This window comes from Vespa velutina, chromosome 2, assembly GCF_912470025.1.
Source record: "Vespa velutina chromosome 2, iVesVel2.1, whole genome shotgun sequence".
Taxonomy (NCBI): Eukaryota; Metazoa; Arthropoda; class Insecta; order Hymenoptera; family Vespidae; genus Vespa; species Vespa velutina.
This window is the reverse complement of record NC_062189.1, coordinates 18,061,913-18,079,688: the sequence shown is the minus strand read 5'-3', so window position 1 is coordinate 18,079,688 and position 17,776 is coordinate 18,061,913. Positions and strand designations below refer to the sequence as shown.

General features: G+C 37.9%; 1 long non-coding RNA gene across 1 annotated transcript; it reads right to left on the bottom strand.

Annotated features, from left to right (window-relative positions):
- Positions 1 to 14,314: 14,314 nt before the first annotated feature.
- LOC124946445 lies at positions 14,315 to 16,954 on the bottom strand. Its single transcript, XR_007100062.1, has 2 exons — positions 16,378 to 16,954; positions 14,315 to 15,245 (listed from the first exon to the last, which is right to left on the bottom strand). It is a non-coding gene; the product is annotated as an uncharacterized LOC124946445 (long non-coding RNA).
- Positions 16,955 to 17,776: the final 822 nt, after the last annotated feature.

Here is a 17,776-nt window from a genome sequence, read left to right as displayed (position 1 = left end):
CTCAAAGAACAATGACTCTTTTCGATTTGTCTATACGGCCGCAGTAATTCTTAATGTTAGACGATCCCTATAGTATGGGTAAAACGTTCTTTGACAAACGATCTCTTTTATAGGATCCCACAGAAAGTAATTCAAGAGTGCAAGGTCAGATTAACTAGCGTATGGTACTACGCGATAGAAGCTACTTTCACAATCGATCGTACGAGTCCGTATACTACTACTTCTCATATAACAAAATTCCTGAGTTCCTTTTCCACACAGTACTATGTAACGTTAAACCATCGTCTTTCCTCGTAGAAAAGAAAATCGCCTATCTTTGTATTTGCGCTGAGCTCGAGCAACATTTTCAAATTTAATTTTCGTCGAAGTTTATCGCGAGGCGCGAGACGAGGGAGATGAATTGGAAAGAAAATGATACGTGAGAGATAAACGAGCTTGTTTTTCTTCTTTCTCCCTTTCTCTTTTCACTTAATCTCTCCCTCCCTACCTCTCTTTCTCTTTCTCTCTTTCATTCATTCTCAATCTCCCTTGGGAGAGAATAGAAAAGAGAATAACCTTTATCATAATACAACCACATTCTCGTGGTTGTTAGTCCTTCTTTTGTCTTTCTTTTCTTTTTTTTTTTTCATTTTTTTTGTTTGCTTTTTATTTTATTTATTTATTTTCTCACACGTTCCTCTTGAGAAAGAAAGAAGAAGAGAAATAAGAGAGAGAGAGAGAGAGATAGAGAGAGAGAGATAGAGAGAGAGAGAGAGAGAGTGAGATAAAGAGCCGTAGGTATAGAGAAAAGTGAGGAGGAGAAGGAAAAGAAGAAGAAGAGAGAAGAAGAATAAGAAGAAGAAGAAGGAGAGAGAGAGAAGAAGGGAAGACGCCTCGAGACGTAACGCCTTTTGTGATTGGTGGACGGTGGAGCTCGTAAATGTGAATTATTAAATTTGGACAAAGGTTTACGCCTCGACGATGTACTCGCGTAACTACGTGACCTGCAATAAGACGAGCGAATGCTACGAACTCCCTGTAATCAAGCGCAATCTCAGCGACTGCTTATTTACACCTCTCGGCACTTGTGAAAGCCCGTGGAACAAGGCACCGCAATGAGCCTCGCGTCTGCAAAAATCATAAACACGGTGTACGCGTTACTTCTCGCCGTAAGTTCTGAACGCGCGCATCGAAGATATTTTTTTACCCAGTTCCCGCTTAACCCCTAACACACTCCCTTCCCCCTACCCCCACCCCCACCCCCAGCCCCATCCCCATTCCCTCCTATATACCTTTCATTCCTCTAGCAGCAACTTTCCCATTAGTACTTATATCTCTTTATATACTTCATCTTTATCTTTTCCTTTATCTCTGTATCTTTATATTTTTCTTCGTCTTGCTCTCTTTTTTTCTTCTTCTTTTTGTCGTTCTTTTTCTATTTCCATTTCCCTTCTTTCTTCTTTTTCTTTGTTCGTTCCTTTCCTTCTTTCTTTCTCTCTCTCTCTCTCTCTCTCTCTCTCTCTCTCTCTCTCTCTCCATATCTTTACTTACGTTACGCATTCGTTTTCGTTCTCGGTAACGTAGAATTTAACTTCGATATGCGTTCGATCTCGTCCGTTACGAGATTCTTTTTCCTCCCCTCTCCCTTTCTTTTCTCTATTCTTATACATTTCTTTTATTATTATTTTCTCTCTCTCTCTCTCTCTCTCTCTCTCTTGTCCTTTTCCTTTTTCTTCCACGTTTTCTCCTTCTTCTCTCTTTATTGCGCTTCAGGTGCAAACTGTTACGCGGTAAAAGAGAAGAGAAAGAAGATCGGCTCGTATATTTCTGATACTCGAAAAGGTTATTGGAATATTTTATCTCTTCCAGTCTTCGATATATAGGTTATATATGTATATATACGTATATACGTGTAGGTATGTAATATGTAAAATTGAATATATTAAAATGCGTGTCTCGATACCGATGTTAAAATGATAACCGAGATATTTGGTTATTTCTTGAAAAACTGATTTATTTTCTAGACACAAAGGAGTAATAACAAAAGGAAAGCGAGTGGGTGGGTGGGGAGTGGTTGGGGAGAGCGGCGGAAAAAAGAATTTCCCGTATATTTTATATCAATATTTAAACGATAAAACTTTAATCCCTATACACACTTAAGTCCCAATGCAAGAGTAAAGTATTAATTGCCAACGATTAATGGTAAATGAATTTTTCTTCTTCCTCTTTTTCCTCTTTTTCCTCCTTCACTTTTTCTTCTTCTTCAGGATTCGTATAATCCTATGGGATTTTTTTCGTGCAATCTGATCTCTGAAAAGGGATATAGGAAGGATAATTTCCGGTTTCGTTGTGTTTCTTTCCCAAAGGACTTTTTAATTACGGGCAGTGAAAGAGAAAAAGAGTGAGCGAACGAGAGAGAGAGAGAGAGAGAGAGAGAGGAAGCTTTGTAACGTTCGAAGCTGAGCGTCACGATCCAAAAGTCTCTTTTTCGAGGCGAACCTTTGTGCTTTTCAAAGAACCAGAAAATTGAATGTAAAGTTGGCAAAAAACTGACAGCAAGGGCGTTTTAAATAAAAGCCACGTTTCGTTTGTCTTCCCTTTGAAAATATTTTTTAGGTACTATTAGAACGGTATGCGTTATTTATAAATAAAAATTCTATTCTATTTTGATTATTTTCAAACGAAATGACGAGAACGTAGAATGACAACGATCTTACACAGATCTAGTAGAGACATATGGATAATACGTTAGATGAGAAAAAGGGAGATTGAAACGGGGAAAACAAAGTCAGACTGTTCTGTAAAATTTCACATGAAAAGTTTGTCGAGAAGGAAAGAAAGAAATATAAAGAAAGAAAGAAAGAAAGAAAGAAAGAAAAAAGAGCCAGCTTGAAAACTTATTTCAAGTTTCCAAATGGACGCGGATGGACCGTCCGAAGTAGTTCGACGTAAGGCATTCGGTCTGTCTAAAATTGTTCGACCCGTTAGATTGAGGAAGAAAGGAGGAAAAAGTTGGTCAAAAGTTGGCCGACACGCGAGAGCGAAGCAGTCAGCCCAAGTAGTCGGTCAATCCATCTACCGAACGCCTCAGGAGGATACTTTCTCAATTTTTTCTTTCTTTTTTTTTTTTTTTTTCTTTCTTTCTTTTATTTCATCGACGATTTCCTTTGGTTAGATGGAACTTTTTGGATCAATTTCAATGGTCCTTAATTTGCTAAGGTGAATATATCCAGATATTTAGAAGATAATTTTGATAAAAACATTTATGATTATCAGATGAAATCAAAAATCATGAACAAAAACTTTAACATTTCTTTTTTTAATAATCATTGATAAATGACACTAATAATAATAATAATTGACAAAATGTTTGTAAAAGACATATAACGGTTTTTTTTTTTTTTTTTTTTTTTTTTATAAGCATTCGCTAGTCGATTTATAGGAATGATCAGTAAACAGTATCGTTGTCGTTGCGGTGTGCGAACGAAAACGATCGAGCTGTCAATAGGACTTCTCTTATTCTCGGTGAAACGGAGTCGTAGGTCAGGAAAGTTGCAAGTCTCCGTGATAGCGAAACACGTCAGGTTTCTATCGAGTTCGTGTCTCTGTTTACACTGCGGGGAATCTCTTCTAGCCAATGGTATGTTTGCCGAAGACGTTTACGAGTTGGCGTGTACGCTCGATCCGCTCTACTCTACAAATACAGACATGATAAGAGGAAATGCAAGCCTTGGTTAATAGACATAGAACGAGAAGATCAAGACATCGACGATCTTCGATATCGTTGATCGGTCTTAATGAGAAAATGAGAATTGCGAGAGATATAGAAATAGCAATGTATATGGAGAAATAGAGAAAAAGTGAGAGACAGAGAGAGAGATAGAGAGAGAGAGAGAGAGAGAGAGTGGGGGAGAGAGATAGATAGATAGGTAGATAGATAGATAGATAGATAGACAGACAGATAGATGGATAAAAGGAAATTAGGTCGATTAATTTTTAGATCGTCATGCGAATGACTTTCTCCTTCTTTTTTTATTTTTCTTCCTTTTTTTTTCATTTTTTTTTTTTTTTTAATTAGTCATTTCTCAATGAGATAGCACTTCTCGATACGAGGACAAAGTACATTAGCGAATTATCGAGAAAGATTGTTATCGTTAAAATGTTTTAACGAGTGTTCCCATACGAGGGTTTCATAAATTTTATCATTCGACAAAAAATATCGTGACAATCGTATTCTTTTTCTGAATACATACGTACGTATGTATATAATGATAATATGTAAAAACGATGTTAAACGTTTCATATTGTAAAGCTTTTTTGAGTACAAAGATCTTTTCGAGTTTCTCGAACGATAGCCGAAACCTGTTTTCATGGGATTTCTATGCTAGATCCTAGTTGGAATAAAATTCTTTGAAGAAGAAAAGGAGAGAGAGAGAGAGAGAGAGAGAGAGAGAGAGAGAGAGAGAGAGAAAAGGAAAGGAAAGGTAGAAAAAGAATAAGCCATTTTCTCCTCCTTTCTTTCGCGAAATCAACTTATCGTTCAAGTTTCATCAGAACGATCCGATCCGATCCGATCCGATCCGATCCAACCCGATCAGATCCGATCCGATCCTTCTTCCCCCCCCCCCCCCCCCCATTTATACAGATACGTTTCTCATAGTTCAGTAAAGGACCACCGACCTGTATACACCGACTCTCTCTCTTTCTCTCTCTCTCTCTCTCTCTCTCTCTCTCTAGCTCAGCAAATTATTGACAATCAGGCAGGTGTGTGCTCGAACTCCGTGGGACTTGCTAACAAGCTGGCATTTTCGAGGTGCGGACTTGAGATATATAATTATATATCTGTTTCTTTCTTCGCGTGTTTGCATGGCCCCAAAATCAAGGGCGTACATCTATCTATCTATATACTGGGTGTTTCGATCGAATGAAATTCTTATTATATAATGTCAGACAATAAGAAATAAAATAATTATAACATATGGATTTTACAATCGAAAGCATGAGTTCTTTCGAAGGATAATAATCTCTTTTGTATGTAGTCCATCGATAAGAGTTATATCGTCGTTTTTTTTTTCTTTTCTTTTTTTTTTTTTTTTTTTTTTTTTTTTTTTTTTATCACTAACATCTTATCCATTTCGTGTAATACATTTTTTCTTTTCTTTTCTCTTTTTTTTTTTTTGTTTTGACAATATACATTTCTTCTTTATCATTTTATATCTTTATCAAGGCATACAAGTTATTACGAAGCAGATCGTAGGTAAAGGATCGTTCTCGTACGTGTCAACATTGTTCTGTTGATTTCTGGTTATATAATATTAATATATACAACGTATGTATATATATATACACATATATATTATATTACATATATAAATATGTAATAACATAAAATATCGGTCATTTCTTTATTTTTCCATATCTTCACGAAATATATGCGAACGCGTTCTCATTTTTTTACAGCCGAATATTGCGAAATTTACATTATATCACAGCCATTTGCATGCCGTTCGCACTCGAGTACTCTCTTTCTCCCTTTTCCCTTTTTTCTCTTTTTCTCTTTCTTTCTCTCTTTCTCTCCCTTTGTTTCTCTTTATTTCTCTTTCTATTTCAACAAATATATCAATTCTCGATACTCGAGCGGATGGCAAGAGCAGATTCGTACTTTCCATATATACGAGCGTTTTATACCAATACCAATGCTCGGTACCTATTGTTTTCTGAAGGACAATCTCGAAAGTGCAGAATGCGCGACACTCGTAGGATCCTTTCATTATTTTTTTCTCAATTACGATTTCTGATGTTAAAAAGTTAATTTTATTAATCAAAGAACAGTGTTAACGGATCACATTCCGTGTAAAAATGATTGTGAATATTATACTACAAAAAGAAATTTACATATATTCTCTCTCTCTCTCTCTCTCTCTTTCTTTCTTTATCTTTCTCTTTGTAATGTAAAATAGGGAAGTAATTTTGTGAAAATTTGAAGACGAGATCATTAGTGGCACGCGACTCCTTTGGTTTTTTTTCTGCTCTCATTCTTCAAACAAATGAGAGAGTTAAAGCTAGAGAGAGAAAGAGAGATAGAGAGAGATAGAGATGTATATATAGGTACAAAGAAAGAAGAGCGACGATTCTCGCAAAGTTAAAAGAAGATAGTCCTTGGGAAAATCGAAAGAACACGCAAAGTTTTACTTTGCGAGACACATATTGCTCCGGGTGTAAGACCTACTATCCTTTTGTAAATACGCAGCTCTAAGGAAAATAAGGTAGAACTCGCGTACCGTCTAATTCGGCTACCCTATATACGATCCTTCAGAGAGGCTGTTTGGTTGCGGCGTGAAACCGGTGGGTATGATTACCCACTTTAGTTAACGACCCTAGCAGCCTCCTGGCAATTCTGAAAAGTCAGAAAGGGAACTCTACAAGGAAAGCAAAACTACTCGACGACTCGGAATACGCGTTGGAACGTCCGCCTTTTCTCTCTTTCTCTCTCTTTTTTTCTCTCTCTTTTTCTCTCTTTCTCTTTGCTTTTATATACCAGTGAAAATGTCGCAACGTCCTTTTGTCCGTTTCTCGCCAACCATACCGAACTCCCGAAATTATGCTAGTATATGGAAAGATACGCGTAGTCACTAGTTTCACTCTACTTTCTCCGAGGTTTCACCGAGTTTTAGAGAGGGGTAAAATGTTGAAAGACGCTACAAGACGTAAAACATGTAACGTCACCCATCTTCTTTACCACCTTTTTCTTCTTCTTCTTCTTCTTTTTTTTTTTTTCTTTTCTTTCTTGGCTTCTTCCTCTTTTCTTTCCAACGAACGGACACGTGTATTTTCTTTTGCTTCTCTTATCTAAGCTTGTATATACCTAAGGAAGAAAGAGCAGCTCAATTTGAATGTTCTCGTCTCTCTTAGATCAAAGTTTCCGTATTGCGGCGACCTGTTTTTCGCATCTTCCATATATATATATATATATATATAATATACATACATATATGTATGTATACACATAGATCATGATTCTTAAAGTAGATATCTAACCTATGCATATATATATATATATATGTTGAGATAATATTTTCATATTAAGATGAATTTTATATGATATACGGGTAAGACGGTAAATTCGATCAAAGGAAAAAATTTTAATTGGGATGAAAGGGAGGAGTGGACTTAAATAATAAAACGTTTTGATTTTCCTTTCTTCTTTTTTCTTTGTCTTTTTTTTTTCTTCTCTTTTTTTCAGCCTCCCTCTCCCCTCCCTCTCCCCTCCCCACCCCCCTCCTCTTCCCTTTTCGTTTTTTATTTCTTTCTCTTACTTTTGTGCGAAACAATAAATCCACGAAATATTAAGAATTTTAATATTACCCTCGTTCTTGATTCATCTCCTTTCTATCCGGTAAGCTTCGCCATGAGGGATTAGAGAGACGGGACGTTAGCCGAGCGAAAGGTCGAGGAACTCGAGCCGGATATCAAGGGCGCACCCTCCGCTTGCGGTTTCAACGAAACCGCGGCTCGGCGAGATTTTTGAAGACGCACTTCTAGGAGATCGATACGCCCTGTAAACTACGTCGAAACTTCGTCCCTGCGACGCTCTTGGGAAATGAAAAGGGCCAGAGAATATACTAGAATTGAGTAGAATGGAGTACTGGTTAAACTGGATAATGTTTGTCACAGTGAATATTTGCCTGTTAGGCCGGTACTCGGTTCGATTTACTGGCTTAATTTAGTTCGCCTATGAAATATCTACTTTATTCCCGTGGGCCGTGCGTTCAGAATTCTGGTCGACGGTGGCCGGCCGACCACACGCAATGCATATTTTATCGTGCAATACGCTTTCGAGTTCGTACGGGAAGCAATACTTCCTTGCGGCTGGTGTGCATTTGCGCGAGAACGAATGAAAAGAGAAAAGAGAGAGAGAGAAAAAAAAAGGAGAAAAAAAGAGGAAATAAAAGAAAAAAGAAAGAGGGGGAAAAAAGGGAAGGAGAAGTGTGGAGGAGAGAGGGGAAAAAAAGCGAACGAAAGAGTAGAAACGTATCTAATCGTCTCGTTGCACATTGCGTTTCACTTATTCCAAACGTATAAATACGATTGCGATCTATACAAACGGTATATGCAATACGACGGACCTTATCTCAACGTAATAACGCAATTAAAAGAAAAAGTAGAGCCACGAGGACAGCTGGCCAACATCTGGAGTTGGCTCTAATTTTACGTAATACCGCATAAGCATTGAATTGTTAAACGATCGATATTCACCCTCTGCAACGTCCGATCACGCGCGTGCCTTTACTACTGATTCTCGCTTTACGCTTTAGCCAATCGATCAAAGCCAAAGCGTTACGCACGTTTCAATGTTACCAAACTGATTTGCCATTGTCTTCTCTTTGTCTCGAATGTATTACGTATTACGTACGTACGTACGTACGTACGTACGTATGTACGTGTGTATGTATGTATGTATGTATGTATGTATGTATTCTATATGTATACCTGATTAATTCGATCATTCCTTTATTATAATAAGCATCATTATTTATTCATATTATACGAATGATATTATTTTACAAATTATAAATTTAATTGATACGCGTTATTGTTTCTTTCTTCTTTTTATTTTTTTTTTATTATTTTTCTTTTCTCTTTTCACTTCTTTTTTTTTTTTTTTTTAATTAACGAATACGATACGTGTTTTCTTCTATCGACGAGTCAAAACACACGTTGGAAACTGAAGAAGATATTTCCCTCCCTCTCTCTCTCTCTCTCTCTCTCTCTTCCGTATTATTCACGTTAAATTCGACTATGGCGCCTAATCCAAACGAACCTTTTCGCGTTTGAGTTTTGACGGAAGCGTGAGAGAGCGTCCATAGAGCGTAATCGTGCAGCTCGGCTTTACGACGTAGTTTCACCCTTTCTCTCTCTCTCTCTCTCTCTCTCCTCTCTCTGCGATCATCCCGCAAAGCTCTTGGCTATTTACAATGTAACTACGAAGGATCCCTCGAGCCCCGACGTTCTCCATACACGTGCGAAAGAGACTCGTTCCACTAAATTCCCTCGTGATACGCTTCCAGATATATATATATATATATATATATATATATATATATATCGATGCAATAAATGTATATATATATATATATATACTCTTTCTCTCTGTCATTTTCTTTCTCTCTCTCTCTCTCTCTCTCTGTCTCTCTCTCTTTCTCTCTGTCTTTCTTTCTTTCTATGCGTACGAACACATTGCCAAATTTTCCCGAACGGTTACTCTCAACATGTATTTTCCACGTGGGAAATGTTAGTTCGTTCTACGAACCTCTGCTTCTCTTAATTTTCTCTCTCTATCTCTCTCTTTCTCTCTCTCTCTCCCTCTCCTTTTTATCCCGTTCTTCCTTTTTTATTTCTCTCTATCTCTCTCTCTTTCTCTGTCTCTCCTTTTTTTTCTTTTCTACTTTTTTTTTTTTTCACAATTTCCTGTTGCGCTAATATCGATTGTTCTCTTTACTACCGGGCCTTCCCTCGGGAAAAAGAAGGAAACTTGCACCGGACGCGACGCTTAACGCCGACTAATCTACGCTTCCTCTCACCCCTCTTCTTTCCTCTTTCTCTCTCTCTCTCTCTCTCTCTCTCTCTCTCTCTCTCTCTCTCTCTCTCTCTCTCTCTTCCCTTCATTTTAAGCTCTCTTATTTCAGCCCTTTGCTTCCTCGTTATTTCTCTTTCTACTTACCTCCTCTGAAATTTTCTCTCTCTCTCTCTCTCTCTCTCTCTCTCTCTTTCTCCTTTGCGATTACTAATCTCCCGTATTACTCGGTATTTCAACATTTTAATTTAATTGTATCATCGAATTTTATTACAAACGATAGTTATAATGAATCTTTATCATCTTCATTAACATTAATGAAAAGATCCATGACAATATGAATTCGTATGTCCCAATAACGATCGTAAATTCTATTGCCAGAAGTTAAACGTATAAATGAAAATAAGGTGAACCTCGTAAGGAGCGGAGCGGGGGCGGAGGCGGGGACGGGGGCGAGGAGTTTAAAATACGAGGAAAGATTAATCTGGGAATTCGTTTTGATTTGTTCTCGTAGTAATATCCAGAGACATATCCCTATGGAATTTTTTTTATTTAAAAATAAATAAGAGTAATATTTGTCTCGAGTAACGTTATATTTTAATAATAGTAAAAGAAGAAAAAGAAGAAGAAGAAGAAAAAAGGCCAATACCAAACGTATTTCTATTATCGTACATATTTTGATAGTTCTACCGTAAAAGTTTATGAGATATTATATAGTATGTATATATATATATATATATATATATATATGTACGTAAACTTGATTGTACCTCTATATTCCATGGGGTATATATATATATATATATATATATATATATATATATAACAGGCACGTATCAACATTAACTATATTATATGACGTGTTTAATCGCGTACCTAGCCTACTATGTAACATACCTAGTTAAATAGCCAACGAGTGGAAACGATAATTAGTAAGCGTAAGAAAGAAAAGCTTCGTTAAATTTTTTACAGAATGTATCGTTGTTATAACGCATTTAAATTATTTTATATTCATTGTATTTATTATCATTACTTTCTGTTCGTTGATCAACTTAACGTAGATATCACGCGAGTTTCTATCTCATTAATGTTGAAAACATGAAATACTTATGTATGTAAGTTTGAAAATAGAGATGGTATAATAGAGAGAATGCGTTGTACCTTGAAAATAACCCACGGAATGAAATTTCAGAGTGCGAACTTTCGTGTGCTCTGTTTTAAAATGTATACGCTCGAAAAAAATTGTAAGCTCTGTACCGAGGTTATTGGTATAACTTGAAAGAGAGAGAGAGAGAGAGAGAGAGAGAGAGAGAGAGAGAGAGAGAGAGAGAGAGAGAGAGAGAAATCGCTTGTCTGGTACAAAATTAGGCGAACTTTCTATAATGAGTAAAATACAATTCGATAATAAAATACACATACGTGTTATGTTGTTTGTCTGCGCGTGTGTACGCATATATACATACATACATACGTACATGCGTACATACATACATAGATACGTACATATATATATATACATATACATATATATATATATATATATATATATATATATATATGTATACAAATTCTCGCGTTTATGATGAAAGAGTAATTATCCAAAACCATGCAGGATGATTAACGAAGCTTAATGAAGTTCCAAGAAAATAAATATCTACCTACGTTTGATTAAGCGAATAAGATCCAAAGGGGACATGAAATTTAATATCAACTGTCGTAACGAACAATCGTCCTTTTAACGATTAATGGCTCCAAAACTTTGGCAAAACGGCTTCTCGAGAGCAACGGGCGGACGTGCGTACACATCGACATCGATCCTCATCAGGCTTTAACGGCGCATGTGCGCTACCATGAAGACTAGATAATGAAAATGGTTTGCGGCCAGGCTGTTGACAAGTCGACTACGAACTTTGAAAGCAAATTGTCGTGAATTCCGAGTCGGCCGAGGTAAACTTTTCCCTAGCGTCTAGCTAGCTTGGCTTGAACTAGATTGAGAGACGAAGTAAAAGGAAGAGAGAGAAAGAGTATTGTTACTCGACGAAGAAATAAAAAGTAAGCTCGTATCGAAAGTAGATTCGCTTAAACAAACCCCTCAGGACGATGCAATCTCTATTTTCCTCGATAGTTCGAAAAGAAAAAGAAAAGAGAGGATTATTCTGGTACTTCGTAAAAAGAGTCAGTTCGTTATTAGAAAATATTATCGAGATCCGTGTGGAAAAGAACGAACTAAGTAAATAAATAATAAGTCAGTAAGTAAGTAACTAAGTAAGTAAGATATTTAAGTAAAAATTTCACATAAGATTTTAAAAGAACGAAAGAATCTAGAAAAAGTATTACGTACAAACATATAGTCGAAATAATGACTTCATTTTCACGAAGGAAAGAAAATTTATACGAACAGTTTGACGTGATAAATGAAAATAGAAAAAGAGAGAGAGAAAGAAAGAAAGAAAGACAGAAAGAAAGAAAGAAAGAAAAAAAAAGAAAAAGAAGAAGAAAAAAAAGGGCGTTCGGTTAAATAGCGTCTGAGCGTCGTACAAGAGAAAAGAGTCCTTTATCGGTAAAGGTTTCTTGCCCGGTCTTCGACCGATCGATCTCATCGCGTCGCATCGCGTCGTATAGATAAATCGTACGATCGATCTCGATCGTTCGATCGATCGTCCGATCCTTCGATCGATTCCTTTGTCGATTATTTCCGACAGGACGACCAAAGAACACCGGACCGTAATTTTTCGCGGTCTCTATCGCGTAACAAACGAGACCGAGCTTGGAATAGACGGAGTAACACTGATTCTTCGCTTCAAGTATTAACGACCGTCTGTGCACTCTCGGCTCACCTTCGACCTATCTCAAGCTCGACTTTTCCCAGTCCGACTACTATCGTTTTTTTCCTTTTTTCCTGTTTCTTTTTTGGTCTTTCTTTCTTTTTTTTTTCTTTTCCTTTTTTTTTTCTTTTTCTTATACGGATTATGTCGAACGAAATACGAATACGACGATAGTTTCGTTAAGTCCCTCCCGTTTCTCCTCTATCGGGCCACACGCTCATAATTAATATCCGTCGTGTGTAATTTCGTACGGACGACAGATGCATGAAATAGTTAGGACTACAAGTATTTTGTCCCTTCTTTTTTCTTACTTTTCTTCTTTTTCTTCTTTTTCTGTTGTTCCCTTTTTTCTTTTCCTTTCGCCCTTCGGATAATTAGTACGCGTACATTATTTTCGGTGGAAGACTCTCGTTGGCTGGTCCCATCTGCCACGACTGCACGAATTAACAAACGCGACATCTTCGGGTAGAAAAAGAGGTCTGCTTTCTCTCTCTCTCTCTCTCTCTCTCTCTCTCTCTCTCTCTTTCTCTCTGTCGCTTTCACATTAACGTGCGAGCGTACCTCGTTGCTTATTTAATTATGCGGAAAGCATCGTCCGGACTTTCCGGCTAGATAGATACTTTTATTCCGATTAGTAGAGAATCCTTCGCTCTTCGATGCTTACTTCAGAAATGAGAGAGAAATATATACATATATATATATACATATATATATATATATATATATATATATATATATATATATATATTATATCATATATATATATATATGAGAAAGAGAGTGAGAGAGAGAGAAAGAGAAGGAAGGTATAATTCGATCCCTTCGAATTCATTTTGAGGAGCGTATAAATTATAGAAAGGATTCGAGGGAGACTAATGGAAATCGGCGTTCGATCGATCACCGATTAATTAGTTTTCAATTAAATCTTGCGTTCCATTAACGAGACGCTTGACTTATTGGCTAAACCAATATCGATTTGGGTCACACTTGCTCTCTCTGTCTATCTCTCTCTCTCTCTCTCTCTCTCTCTCTCTCTCTCTCTCTCTCTCTTTTACAAATACGCATACACAAGCGCGTTTGTGTCTATGTATATAGACACAATTGATGTTGAATTCTAATGCGAGCGTGGGACAAATGGATGGATCAGATTTTCGGAAATTGCAATCACGATTGACTAACCACGGGCTCCGTGGCGGCGCAGTTCGTCGAATTTACAAGATACTAGCCAACGAAACTCATAGCTCAGATTACGAACAGCATCCTCCGTGGCCTTTGTTCCATAAATTCTCGGACCGGTGCTGCCGAGAACCGACAGACTCTCCCTTTCTCTCTCTTTCTCATCTATCTCATCTCTCTCATCTCACTCTCTCTCTCTCTCTTTCTCTCTCTCTATTTCTCTCTCTCTCTCTCTCTCTCTCTCTCTCTATTTATCTCTCTCTCTGTTTCTTTCTCTTTCTCTCTTGGTACATTTACAGATCCGCCCAAGAGAACGAAGATTTCTGACAAGACAATTACCGTTCTAATCTACTTTCCGATCTGTTACTAATGAGTCTTAATTCGATTCCGACCATAGCCGAGACACCATTCTTCAATTTAATGTTATTTATATCGAGTATCTGTGCTATAATATTCTTCTTTGATGAACGTTTCTCCTTCTCTCTTTCTCTCTCTCTGTCTCTCTCTCTCTCTCTCTTATTCTCTCAATTTCTTCTTGTAATTACCGATTATCAAAGATCAATATTACTGAAGCCTTATACGTTCAATTTTTTATAATTTCTATCTGTATTTGTCCGATCGATAAAGTTAATCATCACTGTTAATTCATATCTCTCTTTGTCTGTCTGTCCGTCCGTCCGTCCGTCCGTCCATCCGTCTGTCTGTCTGTCTGTCTGTCTGTCTGTCTATTTTATTTTCTGAGATGATTCAAATGTTTTTCGTCATTTTATGAATAATTTCTCGATTGATAAAGATACTTTTTCGTATTTGATCCGATGAGCCGATCAATGATCACGTTTCTTATCTTCCCTTGTTCGAAGAGATGCAGAGAAATAAAAAAAAATAGAGATACAGAGAGAAAGAGAGAGAGAGAGAGAGAGATAAGGGGAGAGAGGAAAAGAAATACTTTCAGAGCCATAAATAAGAACGAATGGCACGAGTGCACAAGCACGAAGTAGTTTCTTTTTATTTTTATTTTTTTTTGTTTTTTTTTTGTTTATCGCGCTTACATCCCAGGAAAAGGAGAAATAGGAGGAGAGGTGGAGGAGGATCAAGAGAAGGAGGATCAGAAGGATGAAGAGGGGGGTTGAGAAAAAGTACACAACTCGTAGTCGTATCTTTTGTGATTCTCTCTCTCTCTCTCTCTCTCTCTCTCTCTCTCTCTCTCTCTCTCTCTCTCGGGCAACAAACACCGTATGCCGCCTATGATTCATTTATTCGAGAAAAGATGTTTCCGTGTTGAAAAGCGTGATAGAGAATTTCCAAGTAGGTAAAATGGGCGCAAGATGTTTTCCTACGTTCCTTTTCCGTTGAATCTCTACAGTTTCTTCAAGTCGGCTTTATCATCGGATGCACGTGTTGTTCTTATCTTTGGTTCTTCACCTGCCACTCCGTTAAAACTTCTCTTGAATATCGTGATATTTTCGATAAAAATCGAAAGCTTTTCTTCCCCCCTCCCCTCACCCTTTTCTTTCATTTTCTTTTTTTTTTTCTTCTTCCTCTTCTTCTTTCTTTCCTTCTCCTTTTTCTATTTAGCGAACGATCTTCTTGTCTCTCTCCTATTTATTTCTCGTTCCTCTTCGATTCCGATACGAGACACGGTTTATACGTATCAACGTTTATTGTAGATGGATACTCTTGCACAAGGGCCCCTGGAAATGAGCGCAAGGAAATTGAGAGAATGAAATTAAAAAAAAAAAGAAGAAGAAAAGAAAAAAAGAAAAGGAAAGGAAAGAAAAGAAGAAAGAGCAAAAATTGAAGAAGAATAAAATGAAGGAAAAACAAAAAAGAGGAAAACTAAAAAATAAAACGAAGAAGAATATAAAAGGAAAGCCAATGCCCGGAAGGTGAGTTTCGTTATGGTAACACAAAAACAAACAATCTCAAATCCGAAATTGTATATTTGAAATATAAAATCCGCACTTGTTTTTCATAGATATATAACCCATTGTTTACTATCCTAATATTGCTAAAACCAACCTCCATTCTTTTTCCTTTTCAAATAGTTTTTATTTCATCTTTTTCTTTCTCTCTCTCTCTCTCTCTCTCTCTCTCTCTCTCTCTCTCTTTATTTTTTCATTTTCTTCCTTTGATTTTATTTTTTTGATTTTTGTCGATTGCCAATGGGTTCCCAACACGTTTTCATTAATACACCCTATGAATAGCGACCATACGGCACGTATCGTTCGGCCGTACCACGTATTATACCTATCCTCATGCAGGGTGGTCCCCATTGAGAGGCGTATAAACTGTATCTCCGTTTTGCTCGAAGGAAGGAAGGAAGGAAGGAAGGAAGGAAGGAAGGAAGGAAGGAAGGAAGGAAGGAAGGAGAAGAGAGAACGAGAGAACGAGAGAGAGAGAGAGAGAGAGAGAGAGAGAAAAAATACGAATGACCGGGAAAAGTGATTTACATGGCATTGGTGTGGCGATATTCACTGGCCATTCAAATTTCAATGGGTCTACGAGTAAGAAAATTTTCAATGATCTCTTGTAAAAGATTCTCTTATGAAAGCGCTTGAGAATGAGCTTTCATTAGAATTCTGTATTTAATGAAATGGCGAGATAGAAAGACAGAGATAAAGATAGATAGAAATAGAGAAGAGAGAGAGAGAGAGAGAGAGAAAGAAAGAGAGAGGGAGAGAGAGAGTGTCTTGAATTAGTTTAAACGCCACGAACGTAGGCGTGTTTTCGATCGAGTAGATTGCCTCGCGTATCTATAACTATATACCTATATCTATACCTATAACTATACCTATATCTATCTCTACCAAGCTACGAACCTACCTTATTCAGTTGGCTCCAGCACGAAACTTCATTTAAGCGTACCGAACGTAAATGAGTTAACACGGACAATGAGCCCGTTTTCTACAACGTTATTTTCACGAAGCTCGCTCGACTATCGGCCTCTTGTATTCGGCATACCTCGTCGGGTTTTAGGCTTGCTATCCCCCGTTCCCGCGTCCGCCCTTCCCGCCACTCCCCTATTCTATCCTTCCCTCGTGTCTGTCTCTTCGGCATCGTTCTTGTCCCTAGAGAGTTGGGTTGTTGCCGTCGTTACCATTAGCATCGAAATTATCGGCATCGACGGTCCTCGAAAATTAACACGATTTCTCGGAAGGATGCGGCAGAAGGATGGGGGTTCGGCTATTTCTGACGCGGGACGATTAGTTCGACGGTCTAGTTCCTCTAAGGCATCAACCTTCTTATTTCTATTCTTCTTTTTCTCTTCTTTTTATATAATAAATGAGTTTCGGAGCCGATGGAAAAAGAAGGATGGGCTTGGTCGTGCCAGCGGACTACGAAGTACGTTGTCGCCGTCGTCGTAGTCGTCGTCGTCGTTGTCGTCGTACTACTACGACGAGAAGGAGTTTCGAGGACGACTGTGCTCGTAGTCTCGAAGACAAGGAGGAGTGAGAGAGAGAGAGAGAGAGAGAAATGGGGAGCACCCCTAACAGCCACAGGCGGTGGTATAAAGAATGCAACGTGAATGACGTGAAACGAATTCCTATGCAAAGCGTGACGAGGGGATAGAAGAGCAAGAGGAAAAGGAAGAAGAAGAAGAAGAATGAGAGAGAGAGAGAGAGTGAGAGAGAGAAAAAGAGAAAAGATGCGTAGACCCTCTAACTAGCAGCTCGCATCATTAACGGGTCTTGTTTGTTTTACAGTGTAGAAAGGACACGCCCATCTTGCCGTCATTCTCTTTTGGTTCCTTCGGACCGAAAGCGGAGCCTACTCTTGATCCCTCAATGTTCCTCCTTCTTCTCTTTCCGAACTCCTCCCTTTACCCCTTCGTCATCCCTCCGTCGTAGACGACGGTGTCCCCTTTCGTCTACGCGTTAATAGCTTGTTAAATATAAACGACCAAATCATGGATTTTCTTCTCTCTCTATCTCTATCTCTCTCTCACTTTCTCTGCTATAGCTATGTATGTATATATGTATATATCACCTACCTACCTATCTACCTATTTACCAACCTACCTACCTACCTACCTACCTACCTACCTACCTACCTATCTATCTATCTATTTCTTCTGTTCGTTTTTGCAATCGGCTCAGCGAGTATTTCCTCCTTGATTCGTTGTCGTTCGATAACGAATAAGAAAGAGAGACGTAGAAAAAGAAAGAATTATCCAACGACCTTCGAGAGAAGACAAACTCCTTCTCGAGCTCGTGGAACGAGA